Below are 27798 nucleotides of genomic sequence, written 5' to 3'. Positions count from 1 at the left end.
GAGAGGGATGGCATTGGTAATGAATGGTGATGGATGGAATATCTCGAATTTGTTGTATGCTGATGATGCAGTGCTGCTTACAAGTATCGGACAAGAACTTGGTAGGCTAGTGCAGAGTTTTGCTGATGTCTGTAAGCGTCGTTCCTTGAGAGTAAATGTAGAAAAGAGTAAAGTGATGGTTACTGAGAGAGAAGGTGACTCCCAGTGCAATGTAACAGTGAATGCAGAGAGACTAGAATTGGTGAGAGAGTTCAAATACCTGGGTACAGTGACAAAAAAGAGAGGAAAATGTGCAAAAGAAGTTGAAAGTAGAGTGACACAAGGAAGAAAAGTAGCTGGTGCAATGAAGGCCTTGATAAGAAACAGAGGCTTGAGTGGTGCAGCTGCACGAGGCTTACATGAAGTAATGTTAGTGCCAACTTTAACAAATGGATGTGAGACTATGGTGTGGCATGAAAATGAAAAGTCAAGAGTAAGAGCAGTGGAGATGGGACTGCTGAGGAATGTATGTGGAGTAGAGAGGGTGGATAGGATACGAAATAATGTGATTCGTGAAAGATGCGGAGTGAGGAAGTCGGCGGACACCAGAATTGAAGAGAGCGTACTGAGATGGTATAGTCATGTGGAGAGAATGGATAACAATAGAGTGGTGAAGAAGGTATATCTGAGTGAATTCGAAGAAGGGAGGAGGCGAGGTAGGCCAAGGAGAAGGTGGAGAGATATGGTGGATGGATGTGTGAGGAAGAGAGGTTTGGAAGTCGGTGAGGCTAGGTGTACCCCCTCCACAATATGTCTACCCCCGATGTATATATGTCTCCCCCCCAAAGCATACATGCCCCCACTAAACTTGCTAGGTCAGCACACTTTCCCACGCCTGAAGACGGCGTTATTGCATCAGTTGATAGCAGACAGCCGAGACGGGCAGACTATTTTCCTGTGAGCTTGTAATAAACTCCTTATCTAGCTGTTTGTACACGGAGTTTCTATCACCAAAGTATTGCAAGTTACATTTGGTAGCAGCGGTGTTTCGAACCATCAGATTCTGACCGCCTCCTTGGATTTTTAGTGATACAACAAGATACACGACGTCTTGCATCTGCCAGCCTCGCCCCTCCTCCGTGCCTCTAGTGGTGTAATACCTTGGCTGTGCTTTTTGAGTGTCCCATTTTTCTCACCAGTGCTCACCTCTCAAACAACCGCACCCATACGCCTTGTTCCTGTCTGCATGTGTCACCGTCGCCGACCTACGCACCTGTTGCACCTGTTCCCAGCACCTGTTCCGAACTCATCATAACTCCTGCCCCCACGGTGCCACTTATCACTGTCTGCCCACTGCCTGCCCACCACCATTCTCTGCATTTGCAACTCAACAGCTCTACACCTGCCTTGCACCCACATCTACCCTCTCCACCCACCACCAGCCTCCGCCATCGCCCGCATCTGGCCTGCATTACGGAGCCTCCTAAGACCGCCACTCCCTGCCGGTGATTCATCGCGGCGGCTCTTCTCCTTTCCGCCCAGCTGTCTCTCCACCGCCGCCCCGCCCCGCCCCGTCGCCCCGCCCCGCCTTGCCCCGCCCCGCCCCACCCCAGCCCAGCTACGCTCAGCCACCCTGCACGTCATACATCTCGACACTCCCGTTTCTACTGTGTAACTATAGTATATCTTTCCTTTCTATAGAGATTATCCTCGATTTTCTCTACAGATTGGTTATTGTAATTATTCCATCTCATTTCCATTACCCCGTTTTCATCTTCACCTACGTTATTTATAATCCATCTCATCCTTCGCATTTTATTTAAACCATTCATCCCCGCACCTTCATTCATTTTCACACCTCGTGTATTCCATTCTTTCATTGTTATGTTATACATTTCCACCTACGTATCCATCTTCATCCTTTCATCTTCCATTGCTGCATTAAATGTCATACTTTCCACGTCAACCGCTTAACGCCAGCCCTCTCGACCCGGAAATATCACCTGATCATACCTCGTCTGCCGACTCTAACACAATCACTCATTTACGAAGTGGCAAAGAGTACCACCGCCCTGTACCTGAGACTCCCGTTTCACTTCCCGCAGAATCACTTCCTACCCATCCTACACTCGTAAATCCAGATACCTCCTCCTCTACTCCTGCCTCTACACTCCCTTCTTCTTCCTCTACTCCTTCCCCTGTCGTTCCCTCTCCTGCCTCCCTTCATACCCCGTCTTGCTCGCCCTTAACTGCCACTACCTTCTCTCTCTCCCACACCTCTCCTGCCGCCACTTCTACACTTCCAGCCATGGCCAACCCTCCACAGTCTATCTATCTCGACGATGCCAATCGTCCCAAATTTACCGGCCAGGACCCAATTTGGTCTGTCTATGATTTCCTCAGAGAAGTCGACACAGAAATAAACAATAGACAAATAACTGAGGAATCGCTCAAAGTAGCTTACCTCCTCGGTCGCTTGCACCACGGTAAATCAGACATCGGATCCGCGATCCGTGCAGGACATTTCGATAGCATTCGTACCATTGCTGATTTTCGTATGGAACTCATCAGTCTTTGTTGCCAGCATTCAAATACCGCATCTCTCATAGGATTCATTAATCTCCTAAACCAACTAGATGAGGACTTGCGCGTCCCAGCGCAATATGCCAAGCTCCGCGAAGCTGCCGCCGCCATGAAAGCAACTAGTAGCGAGATGCTCCAATTACTGGTAGGCACGAAATGGTTAGAAGACAAGAACGGCGTTCCAATGCTTTCACTCACCAACTTTGCTGACTTAATTGGTTACCTCAGATTCCTTCAGTGGCTTACTCCTAAACAGCGAGAGCTCGCCTTGGAAATCGGTTTCAATCCAGGAGATAAAATTATTCAGGTCACTAAAGCCATTCATGAAAGAACAGGTTCGAACTACACGCGTCAGGGCACCACCCAACCCTTGGCCTCCTCAGTCTGTCACACCTCCAATACCCCAGACCAATCTCGCTCCCGTCCCACCACACACGGCAGACCTGCCACACATCGCTCTCCTACCGCAGGTCGTGATCAATCTAGCGCCCGATGGAACAGACAATCTTCGATTCTTTGCTGGTACTGTGGTCATCCTGGATATCGAGCATCCAGTTGCGACCGTATTTACAGACGTCCTCACTCCCAAACCAGACAGTGTACGCCTTCCCGCTCACGTCGTCCACGCTGCAAATACCACAAATCAAGCACGACTCACACCACTGAGGAATGTCATTACCTCAACCGCCCACAGTCGGGGGAAGCGCCGCGCCCATATCGGACCAATATTACGTAGAACCAGAAACCCAACTCCCCATCTGCCATGTAGGTCTCATAACATCCTCGGGTTTAGTCATTCTCGGCAGCAGTCATGACATACCAACGTCATTCTTCTTGGACACAGGATCTATAGTAAATCTCATCTCCGAAAATTCCTTACAAATTATTCATCGCCATCACAACCACGTCAGTTTCCTAGAACCACCAGACATTCGCCTATGTGGTGTCAACGGCTCAGAGTTTAAGGTTAAGGGAAGAGTCACCCTTGAAGTCAAACTCCACAGAGATTTGCCCCCTATCCCCATTGAATTTCATGTCACTAATGACTTGCAGTATCCCGCAGATGCCCTTATTGGTTTCTCCACCATGGCACAACACTCCATTGCATTATTACCTGCTTGTGGTAGTATAGACATTTCTGGATTCCTGGTTTACACTATGGAATGTCCCCGTCCTGTTCTTACGATCAAATCAGTCCTTCAGTTACCTCTGTCCCAATCACTACCAAAAAGTCCACCCCAGCCCAAACCACCATTATCATCATCTGAGAATACAGAGATCATTCCTCTACTGACTGTGAGCAAGGACATAAATTCCTCCATGTCTCCTGATACATCATCTCAGCCCTCGAACATGGCTCTTACATCCTCTCCCGACAACACTATCGCTGACTCAGACATGTCTCAGTTACCTACCTCACACAGTCTGAATGATCTTCTCCAACACGCAGAGATGAAACGTGCAGTAACGAATACGTGCACAATTTTGTTACCGCATGAGTTCACCAAAGTCTCTGTTTGTGTTGCCGGTGCGAAAGAAGGAGTGGATGTACTAACCCTACCTGAGACGTGTTGTGTGAATGGCTTGACTTATGAGTCATCGTGGTGTACAGTCTTAGAGGACAGTTTATGCTACCTGTACTTGCTCAATGTCACAAATGCTCCACTAAAACTTAAAAGTGGTGTAAAGATTGGAGACTTCCTAGTATACCCAGCGGCCGTAAAGGTGTGCCAGGATTCCTCAATTCCTACTATTCAGACTGATGATACGCCAATCGGTGTATGTACTATTAACTCTATGGGATCTGCGCCAACGCATTCACCCGATATGCTCTCACATCTCACTTGCACAGATTTCTCGGAAAATACGCCTCAACTCCTCGACCTTCTGACCTCGTACAGAAACGTGGTTGCCTTACCCAGTGAACTGATGGGTAGAACAGACCTTGTCAAACATACGATTGAACTACTACCAGGAACTCAGCCGATTTACATACCAGTGTATCGATTTCCTCACAGCCAGAGAAAGTAGACAGATCAAATGGTACAGAACATGTTAGACCAGGACATTATTGAACCCTCCGTCAGTCCATGGAATAGCCCACTTTTCTTAGTACCAAAGAAGGACGGCAACTTTAGACCAGTAGTCGACTATCGTAAGGTCAATTCTGTCACCATTCCAGACCGTTTCCCCTTACCCGTCCTCACTGATTTGCTAGAATCCCTTGGTGAAAATCACGTAGTCTTTTCATCTTTAGACCTCCTCAACAGGTACTGGCAGGTCGAAATGGAAGAGTCCTCTCGCCCAGTTACAGCCTTTAGCACCCCTTCCGGACATTTTCAGTTTAAGAGACTCCCTTTTGGTCTGAGAAATGCTCCTTCCGTGTTCATGCGACTTACCCATTCAGTCTTCAGCGGTATGATGGGACACTCTCTTTTTGCTTACCTAGATGATATCATTGTTGTGAGTAAATCCATCCCTGATCATTTTACCAAACTCCAGCAAGTCTTTGAACGCCTCCAGCTCGCAGGTCTGAAAATCAGTCTCAGTAAATGTGACTTCCTGCGAAAGAAAATCAAATTCCTAGGCCATGTCGTAGATGCACAAGGCATTCATACTAATGAGGATAAAACTAAGGCGATCATTAACTTCCCAGAACCTACCACTACCGACGCTGTACGAAGTTTCCTGGGCCTCAGTGGCTATTATCGTCGCTTTATCCGGGATTATGCACAGATCGCCGCCCCTCTGACCCACTTACTCAAGCAGAATGTGCCCTTTGTTTGGACTAACGACCAGTCACAGGCTTTCCAAAAGCTAAAGACAGCTCTTGTAAATGCCCCTGTTCTAGCGTTCCCTGATTATACCACACCCTTCCATCTCTGCACAGACGCCTCAGGCACTGGACTTGGTGCCGTTTTGATGCAACTCGATGAAGCATCAAGGAAGCGCGTAATAGCGTATGCTAGTCTCACCCTTACAACCGCTGAACGTAACTACAGTGTCACAGATCTCGAAGCGCTAGCGGTAATCTGGTCCTTGAAACATTTCAGAGATATAGTCTATGGTTATCAAGTGCATATCCAAACAGACCACCTTCCACTATGTGATTTGTTCAAGAATCGCAACCTAACAGGTAGGTTAGCTAGATGGATCATCCAGGACTTTAATCCCACTTTTCAATATGTACCAGGCAAGCTGAATGTAGTCGCAGACGCACTCTCACGTCACGTAGCAGCAGCTATAACTTCACTGCAGCCTGAAGTAACTGAAAATACTACGCTAACGTCAGAAGTTGTTCGAAACTTTCAACGCCAAGACCCCATGTGGTCCAAAGTCATTTATTTCCTAGAATCTGGCGATGCCTCGACCTTACCTACTCTGCCAGTATCACTAGATGAGTTCATGCTAGATGATGATCTCTTGTACAGGAAAACACTGCTAACAGGCAAAGATATGCCCAATCGCGAAGTACGCCAACTTGTTGTCCCCACTGCCCTGATACCAAAGGTTCTTCATATCGTTCATAATACTCCTCAAGCTTCTCATCCAGGTAAAGACCGATGCTTGCGCCAAGCACGTCTCAAATACTATTGGCCAACTATGCGCCGCGATATCAATGCCCACTGTGACTCTTGCCTCTCCTGCCACCGCCACAAAGGATCAACAAGCTTACCAGCACCTCTCTTACAATACCCAATCCCATCACGACCATGGGAAACTGTCTCAATCGATCTCTTAAAACTACCTCTCACAGAATCTGGTGCTGAGTACTTGTTCGTAGCGGTCGACCACTTCTCCCGCTACTGTGTCCTCTTTCCCCTTTCCGACAAGACAGCAAAGAGCGTTGCACGTGCCCTTGTAGATCACGTAATTTGCCCGTTCAGTACCCCTCATACCATTCTTACTGACAATGGTACAGAGTTCAACAATAGCCTTCTCGATGAGATCTGTCGCCACTTTCATATCAGTAAGTGCAATGTCGTGCCTAACCATCCGGCTTCCAATGGCCTTGTAGAACGCCACAACCGAAAAATCTTAGAGTGCCTCAGACATCTAGGCTCCCATAGTTCGTCCTGGAATGACTGGATTCCCCGAGTGGCATCTTCCATCAATAGCTCCATCAATGCATCCATTGCTGAATCTCCCTTCTTCGTCCTCTTTGGTTTTGACAAGGACCTCCCATACTCTCTCTTATCCTCAAAGCCAGAACCCATCTACAACATGGATGATTATGTTAAACTAAAATTGGCCAACTTCCAGACAATCCACCAGTATGTCCAATCCACTTTGGCTTCCTCTCAGGAGGACATGCTGCAGCGCCAACATAAGTCCGCCTCTCCTATCACTATCAATGTAGGCGATCTTGTCTTTGCTCGTTCCCATACGTGTTCCTCTAAGTTGGATGACAAATTTACAGGGCCCCACCGCGTCCTCACTCAACAAGGCAACAAATTTCACCTCCAGGACCTGTCCACTAGGGACACCAGATGGGTCCACGTCGATGACTTAAAGCGAGCACCCCGTGGCCTCGTGTTGGAAGAGTCACTTACACAACCTCCTGCCCCCTCTTCCCCTCCTCCCATCCCTCAGTCTACCTTGTCTCCACCTATTCCTCAGTCTCCTTCCTCTCCATCTCCACATGCTCATTCATCAATCAATCAATATCGGTCCAAACTGTGCTCTGCCCATCAACCTCTTCACGACCTCCCCCATTAACTCTACCCTGATTTTCTAGGTACGATGTTCGCGATCTCCCTGCTGGGAGTGCTGACCCTCCTGGGGTCTGGGTCAGGTCAGGACGATGGTGGAGTATGTCCCGGGGCCTTGGTCGGCTCGGGAGGCGAGGTAATGCTTATCGAAGACGTAGCCTCTTTGCGCTACGATCTTGCGCCCCTGTCCGACGTAGCCATTGCCCTACCTGCCTACGCGCACCAGCTCCGCGGAATCAGGAACCATCTCACGGCCCTCATGGGGACACACAACCCGAATGAGTATCTCTATAACCTTTTCCTCCCACTCTCCTGGCAATTGCAATACATAAGTAACAGATTCACTGAGCTCAATGACACATTTTCCATTCAGACACCCGTGGGTCGTTCTCGTGTGAAACGAGGTCTCTTCAACTTCGGCGGTGAGATTCTGAGTGGCTTGTTTGGCGTTGCTACAGCCCGTGATATTTCTGGCTTCAAATCTGATCTCACTCATTTAGCTTCAGCCCTAGAATCACAACGCCGAGTCATTAAAATCCAACACACTATGTTACAGAAGCTCACAACCCAACTCAATGAAGTCACGTCCACTCTAAACAATTTCACCGATATCTTACAACGCCACCTTTCCGATCTCAACTTTTTCTCTCAGTTCTTCTACCTCAAACTCAACATGGATAATCTCCAACTAGCCATTGACTCTCTCTTGTCTCAAGTCTCTGCCTTGGTTCGTATCCTGGTCGATGCTATCAATGGACGTGTCAGTGCCGACTTAGTACCTGTCTCAGCTCTCCGTTCTGTCCTGGAATGGGCTCACTCCACCTTCAGTCTCACCCCAGTCCTCCCTTACTCCTCCCTTGAATATTATTATCCTGTTCTCGAAGCCACTCTTCTCACCACATACGTCGTCATCCATATTCCTCTCCATTCTGCCATAACCTTTAACCTTTTCCACATCATTCCCTTCCCTTTCTGCCTCAACAACTCCTTGTTACAGGTATCTGTTCCTTCAGAATATTTCCTCCTCTCCCATGATCATCTTTCCGTTGCCTTCCTTTCTTCCACAGACCTCCAGCAATGTTCCTCCCTTACTCCGACCTCTCGTCTCTGTGCTGCCCACCTTTTCGCTATCTTCCCTAGCAGTGCTACACCCTGTGAGTCTGCTTTAGTTCGCAACCATTCCATCTACTCGGCCTGTTCTTTTGTCCCAGCTCCTGACCTCCCGGTCCACCATGCTCACCTCAACCATGTCCAGTATTTCTTCTTTGCTGTTCCCATCTCTGTCACAATCATGTGTCCTGGTTCTTCCGTTCGCTCCGTCCCCACTAGTGGTCTCTACAAAGCACCTGACAAATCAGAGTCCGTCATCACTTACGCCACTCGCTATCACCAGGCTGTTCGTAATCACTCCTGTGACATCTTTCAACCACTCGACATGCCTTCTACCCTACCATCTGCCAACATTACCATCACCTCCCCTAACTTGCGCATGCTAACCTTTCTCAATGCCAGTGATTTCATTATGGATCAATTCTCTCTGGCCTTCAGCCGTTCATGGGTTCATCCAACAGTTGTGTTTCCCCCTGTGGTTATCGCTTTCATAGGTTTTCTGCTTATCATCTGTGCAGTGCATTGTTGTGTCAGAAAAATGGAACGTCGACTCCAGGAAATCAGAGTCGCTACAGGCATAGTACGCCCTACACACGACGTAGAAACTCCCCGTACTTAGTGCCCTCGCATTCAGTGACTACCATTGCCATCTAACAATTAACCAAACTGTGAACAGCACTCTGCCTACTAGAAAATGATGATATTTCTTTCATGCATTACTGAGTGACAGTGTATCCTACAGAAAATACAAAAAAAAAAAAGAATGAAGGAAGAACAACAATAGAACTCTCATATCTACTCCTTGTTTATCACGTATCAAACTATTATTGTGTAATTCCCATTATGTTTATATATATGAGTGGGGTGTGCCTGCTGAGATAGATGAGAATGGGAGTGCGTTAGTGGACATTTGTGCTGGGAGGGGGTTGGTAATAGCCAATACCCTCTTCAGGCATAAAATGATCCACAGGTATACATGGCGAGTGATGAGAAGGGTGGGTGGTGAACTGAATGAAAGGAAGGCAATGATTGATTATGTGTGTGTGGATGAAAGGATGCGAAGATGTGTAAAGGATGCAAGAGTGTATAGAGGTTGGGGGAGTGGACTTTCTGACCATTACTTGGTCGTGGCCAGAATTAGGATGCAAGTAAGATGGAGGAATAGAAGAAGGGAAAGACGAGAGGAAGGAGTAGTTGCAAGGAGAGTGGAAAGGTTAGAAGAGGATGAGAAAAAGGCAGAGTATAAGAGAGAAGTGGAGGAACGATTGGGCAAATATGAATTGGAGCAGATGGGAGACGTGGAAGGTGTGTGTAAGATATTTACAGAAGAAATATGTGCAGCATGTGATGTGGTGTGTGGAAGGAAGAGAAGACGGAGGGGGGTGCAAGGAACAGCGTGGTGGACTGAAGAGGTGAAACAGGCTGTGGCACAAAAGAAGAAAGCATACAATGAATGGATGAGAAATAGGGGCGTGGAAGAAGTTGAGAGGCGGAAGAGAGAGTTATATGTGGAAAGGAAGAGAGAGGTGAAAAGATTAGTAAGAGAGAGTAAGAAGAGAGTGGATGAGGAATTTGGAAGGAATTTGAGTGTAAAGTGGAGGGACTGTAAGAAAATGTTCTGGAGAGAAGTGAAAAGAGTAAGACAGGGTGGAAGTGAAGTTAGCAGGGGAGTGAAAGATAAAAATGGTAGATTACTAGTGGAGAAGGGAGAAAAAGTGAGCAGATGGAGAGAACACTTTAAGGAATTGTTGAACGTAGAGGATGGAAGTAATGCGAGTATAAGTGGCTGGGGAATGGCTGGGAGAAGAAGGGAGGTGAGAAGACAGGAAGAAATCAGTAGGATAGAAGTTGTGGAAGCAATGAAGAAAGTTAAATCAGGGAAGGCCCCAGGAATTGATGGAGTGTGTGGTGAAATGCTGAAGCATGGGGGAGAGATAGTAGTAGAATGGATGTGGAAGATGTGCAGATTGGCCTGGGAGGAAGGTAGAGTCCCGGAGGATTGGAAGTCAGGTATAATTATTCCCTTGTACAAAGGAAAAGGGGAAAAAGAAGTGTGTGGTAGTCATAGGGGCATTTGTCTTCTTAGTATAATAGGAAAAGTGTATGGTAGGATACTTATAGACAGAGTTAGAGAAAGAACAGAGAAATTAGTTGGAGAAGAACAGGAAGGCTTTAGGAAGGGAAGAGGTTGTGTAGATCAGATATTCATTCTTAGATCTTTAGTGGAAAAGTTTCTAGAGAAGGGAAAGAAGTTGTATGCGGCTTTCATGGATTTGGAGAAAGCATATGACAGGGTGGATAGACAAGGATTGTGGAAAGTGTTAAGAATATATGGAGTAGATGGGAAGTTGTTGAGTGCTGTGAAGAGTATGTACGATGGTGTGAAGGCTGCAGTGCGTGTGGATGGTGAACTAAGTGAATTTTTCTCTTTGAAAGTTGGGTTGAAACAGGGATGTGTCATGTCTCCATGGTTGTTCAATCTGTAAATGGATGGGGTAATAAAAGAGGTACAAGGTAGGGTAGTGGATGTTGGAGTGGCCCTGGTGAGAGAGGATAGTGTTTGGAAACTCCCTGTACTGTTGTTTGCAGATGATACTGTGTTGTTGAGTGAAGACGAAGGGGAGCTGCAAGGCTTGGTGGATGAGTTTGAGAGAGTGTGTAAGAAACGGAACCTAAAGGTGAATGTAGGGAAGAGTAAAGTGATGGTCTTTGAGAGAGGTGAAGTCAGTGAATGTACAGCGAGGTTGGATGGTGAGGAATTGGAAAATGTGATTACGTTTAAGTATTTGGGTAGTGTGATGAGTAAGGATGGAGGTTTGGAGGGTGAAGTGCTTGAAAGGGTACAGCAGGGAAGAAAGGTTGCTGGTTCCTTGAAAGCAGTGATAAGAAACAGGGAAGTGAGCATGGAAGTAAAAAAAGTTACTACATGACAGTATTGTGATACCAACTCTAACATACGGAAGTGAAGCTTGGACATTGTTGGAAGGACACAAGTCAAGAGTGAGAGCAGTGGAAATGAGTTATTTAAGAGGAGCCTGTGGAGTCACGTGGAGAGACAGGCTGACGAATGAGGATATAAAGGAGCGTTGTGGTGTGGATGTGGATGTGATAGGGAGCGTTGTGAGGAACACACTGAGGTGGTTTGGCCATGTGGAGAGGATGGAGGGTGAAAGACTGACGAAGAGAGTGTATGTGAGTGAGGTGGAGGGTGGAAGAGGGAGGGGGAGACCGAGGATGAGATGGAGGGATGGGGTGGAGAGGTATATGAGAGAGGGGGGTGTGAGTTGGGAGCAGGGCAGTGAAATGGCGGGGGACAGGGCGACTTGGAGGCGATTTGTTTGTGGCCACCCCAAACGGGATTGAGGCGTCTGGCAATAGATAGATAGATAGATATCTTATATGTATATATCCTTCTAATTCCCTCCCCTCAACATGGCCATGTCTCCCCTACTGCCCCTGTATCATACTTATCCCTTGTACAAACCTCCCCGGTCCTGTCTTACTACTATAATCACCCACCATTTACCTCCTGGTGTCAGGAGACACCATCTCAGCTACCCGGGGGAGTAGTGTACCCCCTCCACAATATGTCTACCCCCGATGTATATATGTTCCCCCCCATTGCATACATGTCCCCACTAAACTTGCTAGGTCAGCACACTTTCCCACGCCTGAAGACGGCGTTATTGCATCAGTTGATAGCAGACAGCCGAGACGGGCAGACTATTTTCCTGTGAGCTTGTAATAAACTCCTTATCTAGCTGTTTGTACACGGAGTTTCTATCACCAAAGTATTGCAAGTTACATAGGGAACTGACAAGAGATTGAGCTGGCTGGATGAATTTTGTGAGGAGATGTGCATGATCAGGGATTTTGGGCACCCCTTTTTAACGTGGCAGCGTCTGGATTGACTCTGTCGGATACGATATGTGAAGCTACAGAACGTGGTGAATGTTTTTGGCGTATCTGATAGAGCCAGGATTCCGGGGGCTTGAATGATGAGTGAATGGAAGCGTGGCCCATTGGATTGGGCAATTTTGGGCTGTCTAGACATTGCTACTCCTCTCCTTGCCCTTGGGTGGGAAAGGAGGTCCGGACGATGATGATGATGATGATGATGATATATATATATATATATATATATATATATATATATATATATATATATATATATATATATATATATATATATATTGCTTAATATGACTGTTAATAAAAAGTCAGGTGTCAGAGATAAAATGTGCTAAAGTTGGCGGATAATTCACCTTCAGATCGTCAACACGGATTGACAGACTTCTATTTTGCATATTGATTTAAAGCACAAATAAATGTATTATCATTATAAACCAATATTTACACAAAACAGAGGTCTGTCAAGGCAATTTATTAAGCTATAGATGAAATATTTCTGCTAACTTTAGTAAATTTTTGTTTTTAATCCTGAATTTTTATTAATATCTAAACTAAAATACTTTGACCGGATTTAAGATTTTGGAGTGTATGAACCTATATCGTGACAAAAATTATAATAGCCTAACATATACAGCTTAATCTCACCTAACAGTCACTAGACACACAAAACCAAGCCTAACTTTGGCTTAAGTCATTCGTAGGGATGTGAAAATCTTATTCTCCAGACTGGTAGTTACTACAAAAAATGTCGCAAAACCAAGCCTAACTTTGGCTTAAGTCATTGGTAGGGATGTGAAAATCTTATTCTCCAGATCAGACTGGTTGTTAGTAAAAAGATGTTCAAACATCACCAGTACATAAATCTGATAACTAAATATTCCACAGAGGTCTAGCTGTCTACTGTCAGGCCTGTCTAGGAGGAAAAAACATTTAAATAATTCGGTGTTTGTGACATCTCCCGCATGTATTACTAACCAATTTGAGGGCTATATGCCTGTGGAGTCAGGAGCTAGCAGTACTTATACTAGTTCAGTTCATAAATCACTTCATTACAATTTTATCAACTTTAATCTTGGTGCTACTAAGTTGTCCTACAGTCCCCTGGTTCTCGCAAAATTCTCCGTCACTACTAGTTTCTCTAAAACCAACAGAACTCTTCACTAAAGCACACACACATAGCATATTTCATCTTTAAGAGAGCTATCACACAAAGTCTCACATGCCTATCATGATAATAACAGCTGACTATCACAGAAATCTTTTTACTAGAGTATGGTTCCCACACATTGTTGTGAGTGGCGGTCAGCTGTGCCCCTGGTATGGGTTGAGACGTCACAGTGAGGGTGCATGTTTCGCACGAGGTAAAATAATCTCCAACTTGGCTTGACTACTTATTTTCGTAAATATTAAATTGGATAGAAGTAATTAATGATATTCCGATGATTACGAGTGACCATTTTATAACTATGAAACGTGTACACGACCGTCACCCAGTCCATTGTTAGAAGGTTACTATGTAAAGCCAAACAATGTGTTAATGGTAAGATGGAGACCTCCTAGTGTTGCTCATGATAACGAGTGAGAGAACGTACATCAGTTGGTGGTTTCAAAATCCTATAGGCAAAAAATTATGTCTGTTGCTCATGACTCGTCTTTAGTAGGTCATTTAGGGGTGAAGAAGACTCTCTCCAACGTCTGACAGCATTTTTATTTCCCTGGAAGCTGTCGAGATCTCTCCCGGTTTTGCAGGTTATGTCACACCTGTCAGCTAGTCGGTAAGAGAAATAAACCCATCCTTGCAGCTCCTTTAATTCCTCTACCTGTGTTCGAGGCCCCTAGAGTCCTTGTGGACATTGTTGGCCTTTTGCCTAAAACCTCCTCTGGCCACCAGTCCATCCTCACAAGGTTAGATATTACCACTTGATATCCCGAAGGAATTCCCTTGAGAACTATTTCAGCAAAATTTGTTGTAAAAGAGATGCTGACCTTCTTTACCCATTTTTGTCTCCCAAGGGAAGTTCAGTCAGATCAAGGCATTAATTTTAATTCCAGACTGTTCAGACAAACCCTTGAGGAGTTAGGAATCTCCCAGATCACTTGGTCGGCATATCATCCTCAGAGTCAGGGTGCATTTGAGAGGTATCACCAAACTTTTGAAAAGTATGCTTGAAATGTTGTGTGTTGATGAAAAGAAATGGGACAAATGTTTGCCCTTCCTACTTTTTGCAACCAGACAGACACTGAGTGAGTCCTTGGGCTACTCCCCATTCAGTTTTTTTTTTTGGCTGTGAAGTAAGAGGTCCTCTTAAATTACTTACGGAAACATTGGGTCAAGGATGATGACCAAATTATATTGCTACATTACGTGTCAAAATTTTAAGAAAGACTGGCCAATAGTATGGAAGTAGCCAGGGCACACTAGAAGTCATCTCAGGAGAAAATGAAGATGTGGTATGACCACTCCAAGAAAGTTAGGAACAGAGTATTTCATCCAGAAGATCAAGTTCTTGTCTTGCATCCAGTAAAAGGTCAGCCTCTGTAGGCAAGTTTCACAGGCCCAAATGTTGTAGAGAGGAGGGTAGGTGAAGTTAATTATGTCATCTTAACACCAGACCAGAGGAAGGAACAAACGTTGTGCCACGTGAATATGCTGAAGGAGTTCCATAGGCGAGACATGAACCCCCCCCCTAATGCTGCATGCATGGTGTCAGCCATCGTGTTAGTGGAGGACAAGGGTTTTCCTTTGAGTTTGGACCAGACGGCTTGTTGGAGAGAAAACCAGGAGGCATGGATTACATTAACTGTTAAACTCTCCTATTTGACATCAGAGCAGTACAAATTTATTGCCATTCTTAGGAAGTTCCATGATGTCTTCCAGGACGCCCCAGGATGGACAGAATTTGCACACACGATGTGGATGAAGCATTCAGCCTACCGTGCCAGTCCTTAGAAGCAGTCCATCATCCAAGAAGAACTGACCTACATGCTGCAGAAGGGAATAATTAACCCATGTCAAAGCAAATGGTGCTCCCCAGTCATGATGGTCCCAAAACCCGGTGGGTCATATCGTTTTTGTATTGATTATCGTAAAGTCAATTCCCTTACCAAGACTGACACCTACCAACTTCCTAGTAGATGACTGTGTGGATGCGATAGGCAATGCAAAGTTTATTACAGAATTAGATTTGATAAAGGGATATTGGCAACTCCCCCTCACAGAAAGTGCCCAAGAAATTTCCTGTTTTGTGGTTGGTGGCAGTACTTATAAATGTAACGTCCTGCCCTGTGGTATAAAGAATGCTCCTGCCACCTTCCAGAGGCTGATGAATGAACTCACAAGGGCACTTAAATGACGTGTCACATATATTGATGATGCATTTTTTTTTAAACTCCTGGGAGGAACACTTAAACCCACTAGATGCCTTGCTGCAGAGACTGTCCACTGCTAATTTATTGCTTTATTTAAGTACATGCGAATTTGTAAACGTTCAAGTGCATTGCTCAGGCTAGGTGGTAGGATTAGGCCCAGTGAGCCCACATGTTAAAGTTCAGGCCATAGTCAATTCACCCCAACATGAAAATAAGATAGAGTTACAACGATTCTTGGATATGGTAGGGTACTACAGACGTTTTGTCATGAACATAGTGGATCCTGTAGCCCGCCCTCACTGATTTATTAAGGAAACGAGTCAAGTACGAGTAGGAGTCAGAATGCGAGGTCGCCTTTTCTAAAGTCAAAGCCATCCTCTTAGGTCACCTTGTGCTTCAAGCTCCAAGTTTTGATAAACCCTTTAAATTAGCTCTTGATGCCAGTGGCCTTGGGGCCGGAGCAGTTTTGCTTAAGGATAATGATGAAAGTTTTGAGATACTGTGTGCTGTTTTAACAAATAATTCAATAAACCCCAAAGAAATTATTCGGCAGTTGAGAAAAAACTCCTTGCACTCAAACATGCCCTCCAACTCTTCTCAGTTTAAGTTGGTCCAGGGTCAGGCAATGTTGTAGTGTACACTGTTCACCAACCGGTGAAATTTTTGTCCTGATTTAAAGGACAAAAATCTTTGATTGCCCCGCTGGGCCCTATTTCTTCAAGAATACCCTCTGGAGGTTCGACATATAAAAAAGTGTTAGTAACATTCTACCAGATTTCCTTTGCAGGGCTGAAATTTGTCCAATGCTCAGAAATTTCCCCTTGGTAAATTTTATTCCTCAGGAGTGGTATTGTCACGGCTGTAGTTACCCTGTGGAGTAGGACATATGAAAGTGTGAAGGAAACTATCAGATAAAGGAGAGAGATAAGACGAACAGTCAAGAACGTTAAATATTTTTTTTCGAGGGTTTCATTATAAGTTTCTTACCCCTAGTTGACGAATTCAAGACCTCACTGTTTTCCCTGTATTTGCTCTGCTGCCAGATAGATCATTAAATGATTTTAGGTTTTTCTGCTTCGGCACAGAATATAAATGTTTTTCATATACTACTTAAGAGACCTTTGTCCTTGACCATAAGTGGGTGTGGGAGGAGCAAAATTTGTGTTTTCCAATAACTGTCCAGCTCCACCTTTATAACAGCTCTTTAACTGGTTAAGAGTTAGGATGTATTAGCTTGTCTCTGGTAGCTGAGCTTCCTTTTTTTTTTTTTTCATTACCTGTAGATTATAATTAGGACAGTCCAGTGGCTCATTTACCTTTAGAAGACAGAGTAAAACTATTATTTAAGCTTGAGGACCTTGCAAGAGATGGTCACAATTTCACGTTTATCACTACGCACATTCAGGACTCATTTCCCACTTGACATTGTGTATCACTCACCACATTTCTGCAGGCTCACTTGTTCACTTTGATTACGAAACACACTGTTTGTGCACCATTTCCCCTTTTGGGTTCATTTCTCCATATAAGACTAGTGTGTGGATTATATCTAGAATATATTGTCGCCGACTTATCTTAGTTTCTCAGGTAATGAGTACTTAGTTTCTACACGTTGTAGCATGGTTAGGTAAGGGAAATAATTTGTTGTTCTATATTTGTATTGCCAAGCCTATGTGAATCCCTCTTTTTGTAAACGAACCCTGGTTTCTTTATGTGTGTGTATGGTACAGTGTAAAATAAAGTAAGTTAGTTTTCCTGTGAGCTTTACTTTACCCCTTTGGGTGATTAATTAAGGGTTAAGAGTGCACTGTAATATATACACCCATAACACATGTGAATACAGGCGTATTAGCACACTGTATGTAGAGGAGTAGACTGCAGCACCAGTCGAGCAGAACAGTATTCCCAAGATGGATGGAAGACTGACAACAGGGAGAGCTGGAGCTCCCGTTTCATCAGCCCTCGGGACTAGTTCCTAACCATCCCCCTTTGCTGCACTTTTTTAGTGTCTAAATAACACAGAGAGTAGGCCAGCATGCTCTCCAATACAAGTTTCTCTAACTATCATCACCAAACTGCATGCTTAGTACACACTACACCTCCTTTTCAAAATTAAAAAAAGAAAAATGGCACAATAAAATCATGCCTCGGGGTCTCCAGGTGTGGGACCATAAATTCCCCCACTATCCGCCTCTCTCCCAGTGACGACTCTGAGAGATGCCTGGAACCACTGTCTTACTCACTCCTTCATATCACCAACATTCACGGCCTGTTCTCCAATTTTCTCTCTTTCGAACATCACCTCTCCTCCTCTAAACCTCACCTTCTCCTCCTGTCTGAGACTCAGCTGTCTGAGGCAACTGACAGCAATCCCTTTTCTGTTTCCTCCTACTTTCTCTATACTCATTTCAAAGCCAAAAGTGGCTGTTGGGTATATGAATGCAACGATTAATCTTGCTCTTGTGTTCCTGAACTTGGTTCTTTTGAATTCTCTACTCTCTGGCTTTGGCTTTCTTGTCATTCTCTAACTAAATATATCTGTGCTGTTTACTTATCTCCTAATTGTACTGATTGAAAAATTCTTCGACTATCTTACTTTGACGATAGAACACATTCTATCCATTTCTCCTTTCTCTGAAATCTCCATTTTAGGAGATTTCAGTGTTCACCACCACCTTTGGCTCTCCTCTCCTTTTAGCACCCTTGTACAGCACCATACCCATATCCCTGACCGCCTTGGAGAGAGAGCTCCAACATAATAACTGACCTCTTCCTTACAACTAATCCTTCTGCTTACACTGTTAATCTTTTCTCTCCGTTGGGCTCCTCCTATCACAACCTTATCACCTTAACCTGTCCTATCGCTCTGGTACGGCCTGTGAACCCTCCAAAGAAACTTCGTCTGTGGCACTTTGGAGCTGGGGATTGGGAGGCCCTCAGGCAATACTTCTTTGATTTTCCCTGGAATGATTATTGCTTCCATGGCCGGGAGCCATCTGAGTGTGCCTTGCACATTACGGAGGTTATTCTCTCGGGCATGGAAGCATACATTCCTTTCTCACATCCCCTGACTAATGCAAAAAAGCCTTGGTTTAATCACGCTTCTTCTAATGCTGTCCGCAACATGGAGAGGGCCTATAAAAGGTACAGGAGCCAACCCATCCTTGAAACACATCTTTTGTACATTTCTGCCCAGAATCATGCTAAGTCTGTTCTTCGCTGTTCTAAAAATAATTTCATCCGTACTAAATGCTCTCTACTCTCCATCTCGAATTCTCCCCGCTCCTTCTGGTACCTTGTCAAAAACCTTTCTAACAACTTTACCTCATCATCCTTCCCTCCTCTTTTCTACTCTGATAACTCTGTAACTATTTCTTCAACTGATAAAGCAGATCTCTTCACTCAGACTTTCTCCTCCAATTCCACCTTAGACGATTCCGGTGCTGTTCCTCCATCACTTCCCCCCTCTGCCTTCCTCATGGCTGACAATAAAATTTCTTCAGCTGATGTATTTTCTGCCATCACGGGCCTCAATACTAATAAGGCATATGGGCCTGACGGAGTCCCTCCTGTTGTTCTCAAGAACTGTGCTTCTGTGCTTACACCCTGTCTAGGCAAACACTTTCGCCTTTGTGTATCAACTTGTACCTTTCCTTCTTGCAGGAAGTTTGCTCTCATTCAGCCAGTCTCAAAGAAGGGTGACCATTCCCAACCTTCTAACTATCTTCCAGTTGCTTTAACACCTTGTATCTCAAAAGTTTTTGAGTCAATTCTTAATACAAAAATTTTAAAGCATCTTTCCTATCACAACCTTGTTTCTGATCGTCTGTATGGGTTCCGTCAGGGACACTCCACTGGCGATCTTCTCACCTACCTTTCAGACTGCTGGTCACCCTCCTTTCGGGACTCTGGCGAAAGCTTTGCCATTGCACCTGACATCTCAAAGGCTTTCGATCACGTCTGGCATAAATCTTTCATTTCCAAACTGCCCTCTCACGGTTTCTATCCTTCCATCTGAGCCTTCATCTCTAGGTTCCTTTCTGGTTGTTCTATAGCCGCTGTTGTAGACGGGCATCGTTCTTCTCCTAGATCTATCAATAGTGGTGTTCCTCAGGGCTCTGTCCTATCACCAACTCTCTTCCTTTTATTCATCAATGATCTTCTAAGCTGTACATCTAACCCTATCCACTCATACACTGATGACGCCATCCTTCACCTTTCCGTTCAGTTCCCGCAACGTCCATCTCAGCAGTTACTTCAACAAACAAGGGATGAGGCTATGGCACACCTAATGTCTGACTTGGGTGGTATCTCTGACTGGGGTAAAAGTAATCTGGTTGTTTTTAATGCATCAAAGACTCAGTTTTTACACTTATCAACCTGACAAAATCTTCTTCAGGTATGCCCACTAATGTTTAATAATGTTCAGCTTAATCCTGCATCATCATTGAACATGCTTGGGGTTTCATTTACTTGGGACTTATCTTGGAAAGATCATATTACATCTCTTGTAAAATCTGCTTCTAAGAGATTAAGTGTGCTAAGCCGCCTCTGTTCCTTCTTTAACTCTGCACAATTGTTGACTCTAAACAGGGGTTTTATCCGCTCCTGTGTGGAGTACAACTCTCATGTGTGGGGAGGATCCCCACATATAGCTCTTCTCAATAGAGTGGAGTCAAAGGCTTTTCGTCTCATTAACTCTCCTTCTCTTACTGACTCTCTTCAACCTCTGTCTCTTCCTCACACTGTTGCATCTTTATCTCTTTTCTGTCGCTACTTCAATGGTTACTGCTCCTCTGAACTGTCTGCATGCATTCCTCCACCTCTACGACGGGCGTGTAGCATCCGTCTAGCAGCAAACACTCATCCCTTTTCTGTCCAACTCTCTAATGCAAGAGTTAACCATTACTCCCAGTCCTTCATTTATGCAACAGGTCAAGTCTGGAACACTCTCCCTCTGTCTGTATTTCCTACTTCCTATGACCTGCAGTATTTCAAACGCAGTGTGACCAGGCACCTCGAAATGATCGGGTCTTGTATTTGGCTCTCTCTTGTATTTTGTTTTTCTTTTGAAAGGAACAATATTTGCGGGCTCGCTGCCTCTGGTTCCTTTTTCCTCGCATAAAAAATATTGAAAATAAAAATAACTGATCCACCTGGTGAACAAGCCTACATCTTTTCTCTCCTTAATGACCTAGAGTACCTTGTACAGCACCCTACCCATATCCCTGACTGCCTTGGAGAGAGCTCCAACATACAGATACTGTAATAGATATGAACATAAGTTGATTTACAGATAAATGGATAAATAGATATGTTCAGACAGACATATATAGATACATAGAAAAACTGACCGGTAAATACAGATATCACCTGCATTGCATAGATGTGCAGCAATATCATATTGACCAACACTGCTCATTTATCAGTCAGTTACTTTTACAATACACTGTACTGATCATCAAACACTTTTCAATTATTACTATCCACAATTCGTTTGACTGCTGCCTCCATGATATCATCCTGTTTTCCATTTGTAATTCCAGGGCATGATTTAAGTGGTATGTGAAAACTAAAGTTGTTGCAGCTTATTTTAAATGGTGTAAATTGATACTGTGACAACTAACCCATAACAACAACCCACATCACTGATTTTCTGAACACTTAGCCATTTTTTGTCTACAAAAATGGCACCATCACCATGAGATTTTGCAAATTTTCCAGCCTTTTCACAAACTCGTATAATGGTACCAGGCGCCCAGAGACTCAGCTGCATCAACTGGTGACACAGGTATACCAAAATAGCTTTGAACATAGAAAATTTTTTTGAGAGTTGAAAAATTGAATTTTTACCTTAGCTATTATTCAAGCAGCACCTTCTAGTTGTCACTTCAGGACTCACCATTCCATAGAAGGTGCATAACGTGGCAAGTACCACTCTCTTTACTATTGACTTATTAAGGAGATACTGACGTTATAACAATTTGGACATGTAACAAGTAGACTCTCCCCTACTTTTTTTGAATAATGCTGCCAAGTAACGGGTAATCTTGTATCGTGTGTCTTTGTATCTCCAATTGATGCTTTTTACCCTTCAGGGACAACGTTTCTTAAAAAGTTGGAGTTTGTACTGAATGAAAAATAAAAAGCCTAAAAGAGAAATGTCAGGGACAGAAAATGGGATTCCCTCAAGTCAAGCGATGAGAGGGAGAGGAAGGGGAGATGAAAACGAGGAAATCCGACGAGCCAGTACATCAGCAGGCGATGCGTCCGGTAGGAAGTCAGAGTGGAAACTGTTCCGAGGCAAAAATGCTTGGAGGAAATTGCATCCCCCAGCTCAGCCAGTCTCACACGTCCATGCACTCAGTGTGCACCTCACATGTCCATCTGTGCCCAGAGTCGAAACAATATATCTTCCTAAACAGCACAACAGTAACAAAAAATCACGGGACCGATGGACGTGGTACCCATTTCAAATTATCAGGAGTAAGTAATACTGTACCGCCTGTATGGCAGAAAGAGGGAACGGGGAGAGTTCTAGAACAGAGAGAAAAAGGAAAAAAAAAAGAAAAAAGAAAAAGAGAGCAGTGCGAAAAACATGGGAAAGAAGCACAAAAAATTTACGTTTTCAGTTTACTCTGAATTAGCCATAGGGTAGAAAATAGTGTATAAACTAAAAATCACGTTGTCGTAGTGAAGGAGATTAAAGTGAGTCCAGTACATAAAAACATCACACAGCGCCCTGTTCAAAGAATATAATTATAGTTACAGACAGGAAGTCTAAAAGTACTATCGGCTGTAGTGTTCCTTTCACGCCTTAGCTTCCTGTTACAGTAAGCAGACGAGTTTCCTCGTATTCTGAGGCTTTTATGTGCACTACTGGCCAACTTTGGATGGATTTTCCTCCTGCTTTTATTTCTGGCTTTAATTTATAGTCATTCAAGCCCACTGTACATAGAAACTTCTTCAGTTCTTTCAGTTCTCGTCACATATACTTTATCTATCAATTTCTGTCTTCTCTCATTCCTTTATCTCATCAACCACCCTTCTGTCAAACATACTTCATTCATGCAATTCTCTTTCATTATTCATTCCTTTCCAGTACACTTCATCCATTTACTGTGTAATTCCGGTCATTTCTCTCTTCGTCTCTTCCAATCCTTCCTCATCTCTTCCCTTCCTTCCACCAATATACCCCATCATCACTCTGCCATTTCCTCGTCCACGCCTCTTCATCATCAGCAAACCTGTGAGAAAATGCTCGTGGTTGCTTTACTATAAGACGCCTGGCGGCACGTTCGGAATTCGATACTTATGTTCTTGTGCTTCAGGTGGGAGAAAGCGATGCTGATACTCGAGCAGGGCCTGCTTGACGGAAAAGCGGATATCGGGTACCCTGGTCGTGCTTGTTCACACGCAGGTTTTTATCATCATCATCATCATCATTATCATCATTATCCCGACCTCGTTTCCACCTAGAGATGGGGTGATGCAGGAGTTTTACTTCCCTTGAATGAGAGTAGTGCACCCATATTTTGTCTTTACGTTTTTCTTCTGGAAGAAAGCTTTCATACAAACGCTCCTCAAGTTCAGTCAAGTCAACTTGCAACACCTATCATCATAGGGTGTGCTGCACCTCCCTACCCCACCAACCACCATTATTACAACCCATTTCATCCACTCCTTGCCAACCACCTCATCCATTTCTACTTAGATGTGATGAATATTATAATAATGACTACTTTATGACCATCCCATTTACAGTGCCCAGATTAACAGGATATACTCACCCATTTGTGATTCATCAACCACTACCGTCCCAGCCCATTCCGCCAACTCGTCCCACCCAGCCCACTCAGGCCCGTCTTTTAGTCGGTTAAAGAGGATCTTAGCACCTGTTCCTTCATTATTATTTTGCATACTGAACTATGCAAAGTTTATTCATGTTAACTACGTCATTTTACCGACATAAACTGCACTGTGCACACTAGATTATTAAGGTACTAAAAGCAGAAATAACCCGGAAAGGATGAACCATTATGGAGCCTCTTTCATAAACGGGAAAAAAGTACCAGTACTGAAGCACCAGAAATGTTATATCTCTAAAACCATGGCAGCCACTGCATGGAATTTTGGCACATGCGTTTATACCAATCATATATATATATATATATATATATATATATATATATATATATATATATATATATATATAATCTCATCAGCCGTTTCTGTGTCCACTGCAGGACCGGCCTATCCCAACCGAAGTGGGGACGATACAGCCTATGTATCTCTACCAAGTGGCTTAGACTGTCTGGTAGAGATTGTATGTAGGGTGAGAAGTGCTTGCAAGTGTAATTGCAGTGTTGGAGTGGCTTTGGATGTGTGTATAGTCTGTGAACCAAGTGTAATCGGCCTGCGCAAGCCGATTGGGTGCAAACATACTTTACAGGTTCAACCAGAGCACCCCTTGTGTCCACCAATGCAGTGCGTGGCCAGAAGAACGCTCCCAAAGTTTCTTACCCCGGCGGGGCGCGAACCATCGTTTAACAGTGTACGAAAACGCACACTTTACCACTGTACCACACAGGCTCCATATATATATATATATATATATATATATATATATATATATATATATATATATGTATATATATATATATATATATATATATATTATCTGAAAGGGTCTGAGGTATCTGAGAGTGACCTGAAAGTACCTAAATTGCCTGAAATCGTTCTCAATTTAGGTGAACGAAATAAAGTGTCGACTTGAAAAACCTCAGTGGATGTAAATGGATCTAATTTCATCTGCTGCTTTTAGTCAACTTCATTCATCTTAAGAAGGTACTCTTCGTGATAATGGGGATTAGAAACAGAACAAAAGCGTCTGGCTGTAGCAATACTATAATACTCAAGTTGGACCTGTGCACTAAAAATATATGTAATACTGCCCCCCATACCAAAATGGCAGCTTACACAGCGTGGTAGCGGTGACTCTATTATTGCTGACAACTTAGGTGTGTTTGGCAGTAGCTGGGACTCGGGATGGCCTTCTAGGGCACAGGGGCGTATATTCTAAGTGTGCGAGGTGAGCGCTGCACCAGAGATGGTAATTTCATCATAAATATTAAGCTCACTCAATAATATAATCATGGGTCATAATGTAAATTAATTTTTGTTGCCCACTGCTTTGAAATATTGTGGCAGCTGTTCTGAGATGGCACTGCACACACCACAGCTAGTTGTATCATGATATGACACTGGGTGGGTGGTAGGATAATGGGGTAGTAACAATAATAAGGGCCGAAGGATGAGCGACATTCCACCAGCACACATACTGTGTTCGTTTTCGTGGTGAGAACTATGTATAAATTAGTTGAAAATTCATTAACTGAAACTGTTTTCTTTATAATAATTCTGTTCTTGCAGTAACATGATGTAATTTTTGTCGTAATTTGCTTTGAAATCTAATAATACACACTCAGAAACAAAGAATAACTCAGGTCGAAGTCTGGGGCTCTTAACATAACAGTGTCAGCTGTTAAAAGTGACGGGAAGAGTTCGGCCTGGAAAGTTGTGTATCATATACTTGCTTAGTTTCATGATTTTCTTGCGTTCTTGTTCTTTTATATGTGCCAGAATTTATTAACATTAATCTTAAATGCTATACAGTTACGGTAGTATGTGATTTTTTTTAAAGCACATTTTTCATTCCGACAGGGAGAGTATGTTTTCACCCTTGTTTGTTCTCTCCGACAGGGAGAGTATGCTTTCACCCCTGTTTGTTTGTTCTTTAGTGTCTATCAGAAGGATTACTCAAAAACTAAGAGAGATTTGAACCAAAGTTGGTGGGAAGATGGCCCATGTCTCTTAGAACATTCGATTAACTTTGGGGATCGATATTTCTTAGTATGTTTTTCTGTTAGGAGGATTACTCAAAACTGTAGGAGAGATTTGGACCAAATTTGGTGGGTAGGTAGCCCATGTTCCGTAGAACAATCGATTAACTTTTGGGACCGATCCGGATCGTATTACAGATTCTGGTTTCAGAAAACACTTTTTGCGAAACGCTAATCGTCGATGAGAAAACCTAACCCATTTTGAAGAGTGGTTTGGAAATTACCTTGTCTTTGTCCGAGAGATGCACTCCATTAAGTGCCCCTCTTGTTTTTTACCGTAATAGAAAGATTCGGCAAACATGTTGCTTAGTTTCGTATGTTTGTCTGTTTGTTTGTTTGCACTCTGCAAGTCACAATGTTGAGCCAATCATTCTGGAAAAAAAAAAGAGGTAAATATCCATAAACCCTTGATGTCTATTGTTTTTCATCAAAAATCGGTCAAAGGCCGTGGGCTGGGTGGGGAGGTTGAAACCCCTCAATGGCCGAGGGTCCGGAAATCACCAGGACCGAGCAGTCGGCCCTGGCACCATTTTTGCAGATTTTGGAAATAGATTTTTTCTTATCAAATTGAAGGGAAATGCATTCAATTTTTAACTTCCTAAACCAATCCTGTCCTTTACAATGAAGCGCGAAATATTTTGCCAAATGCCTGTCTATACGCTGGTGAAAACTAAGCAGACAGTCGGATCCATCCAGCAAGTGCTCTGCCCATGGCAGTTACATTTGTTTGTTAGTTTGTTAACAGGATTACTCAAAAACTATAAGAGAGAGATTTGGACCAAATTTGGTGAGTAGACAGCCCATGTAACAGTGAACAGTCGATTAGTTTTTGGAATCAGTGTTTCTTAGTTTGCTTGTCTGTTAATGGAATTACTCAAATAATAAAAAGAGATCTGGACCACATTTGGTGGGTAGATTGCCCATGTCCCAGGGACAATCGATCAACTTTTAGGACCGATCTGGATTGCATTACAGATTCTGGATTCGGAGAACACGTTTTGCGAAACCCTAATCAGTGACAAGATAACCTAACTCATTATAATAAGTGGATTGGAAATTATGTTGCACTTGCTGGAGAGATGCACTCCACTGAGTGCCGCTCTAGTTTATTACTGTAATTCGCACAAAGGAAATTTGTGCTGATATTCTCATTCGGTTAAAAAGTTTCATGATTTGCTTGTGCATTTTATATGCCAAAATTTGTTAATGTTGATCTACAATACTATACAGTTACAGTAGCACATTTTTAAAAGCATGTTTTATATTACTGTATCTCTTTTAAAGGCCGCCTTCTTCAGGGAATAGAGGTAATTACATTGAATTAATTTACTCAGAGAGTGTGATCCATTCTTGAATGCTCACTTAATTTCAACTGTGTTTGAGGAACTTCACCAATTATACAAAATGACATCATACAAGCAGTGTCACTCGTTATGAGTGGGCATGGACTTCAGAAGAAAGTGTTTGATGAGTATCTCCTTGCAATTTTGACACACTACCATGCTCATGTGTTGAATTTAGTTCTCCAGTAAGGTCTCAGTAGCACGAAAGAGTGCAGAATCTTCTTTCAAACCTTGGGTGGCCTGGCAGGATATTTTTTAAAGGCTTCTAGACTGTGCATCCTCTACAGGATTTTGTTTCCAGGTAATTACCCTCTGTTGCACCCACTAGATGGATTTTTACATCCTGTCTGAGCAACACAGTACTAACTGCAGACCCCTGTTCATTGGATTTTGTCATGACATTATGGAAAACTCTGAAAACTGGGACAGTGACACTGCTGTAAAGGCACAAAGATTTCATAGCTTTGTGCGACATTTTCTGACAATTTTGCTCCTTGGAATGTTTTCTGAATTATTTGGCTATACTAGTGTTCTTTACAATGTGCTACAAATCGAAGTGTATGATGTTCACTGCTGTTGCAAGAAGATAGATGATATGTTTCAACAACGTAAGCATGGCAGTGAACATGAATGTGAAGACTTGTGAGCTTCTGCTGTGTCCAGAAAAAGTGACAATGATGACAAAGGTGTAAAAGGCTTAGGTTAACAGAAGGTGATGCAAAAAGCCCTCATCTTGGATTGTATCAGAATACAGTAGACAGCTTATGCATGAAGATTGAGTGCAGGTACGCTTCACTTTCAAATTTTGAGTTTTTCCAACTGCTGTGATATGAGAAATATGAGGGGTACAAAATTAAGTACTCTGATCACTTACTAACCAAGCTGAAG

Source organism: Coenobita brevimanus, chromosome 19, assembly GCF_032717465.1.
Source record: "Coenobita brevimanus isolate Jiangsu-jjx chromosome 19, ASM3271746v2, whole genome shotgun sequence".
Classification (NCBI taxonomy): domain Eukaryota; kingdom Metazoa; phylum Arthropoda; class Malacostraca; order Decapoda; family Coenobitidae; genus Coenobita; species Coenobita brevimanus.
This window is presented reverse-complemented; position numbering follows the sequence as displayed.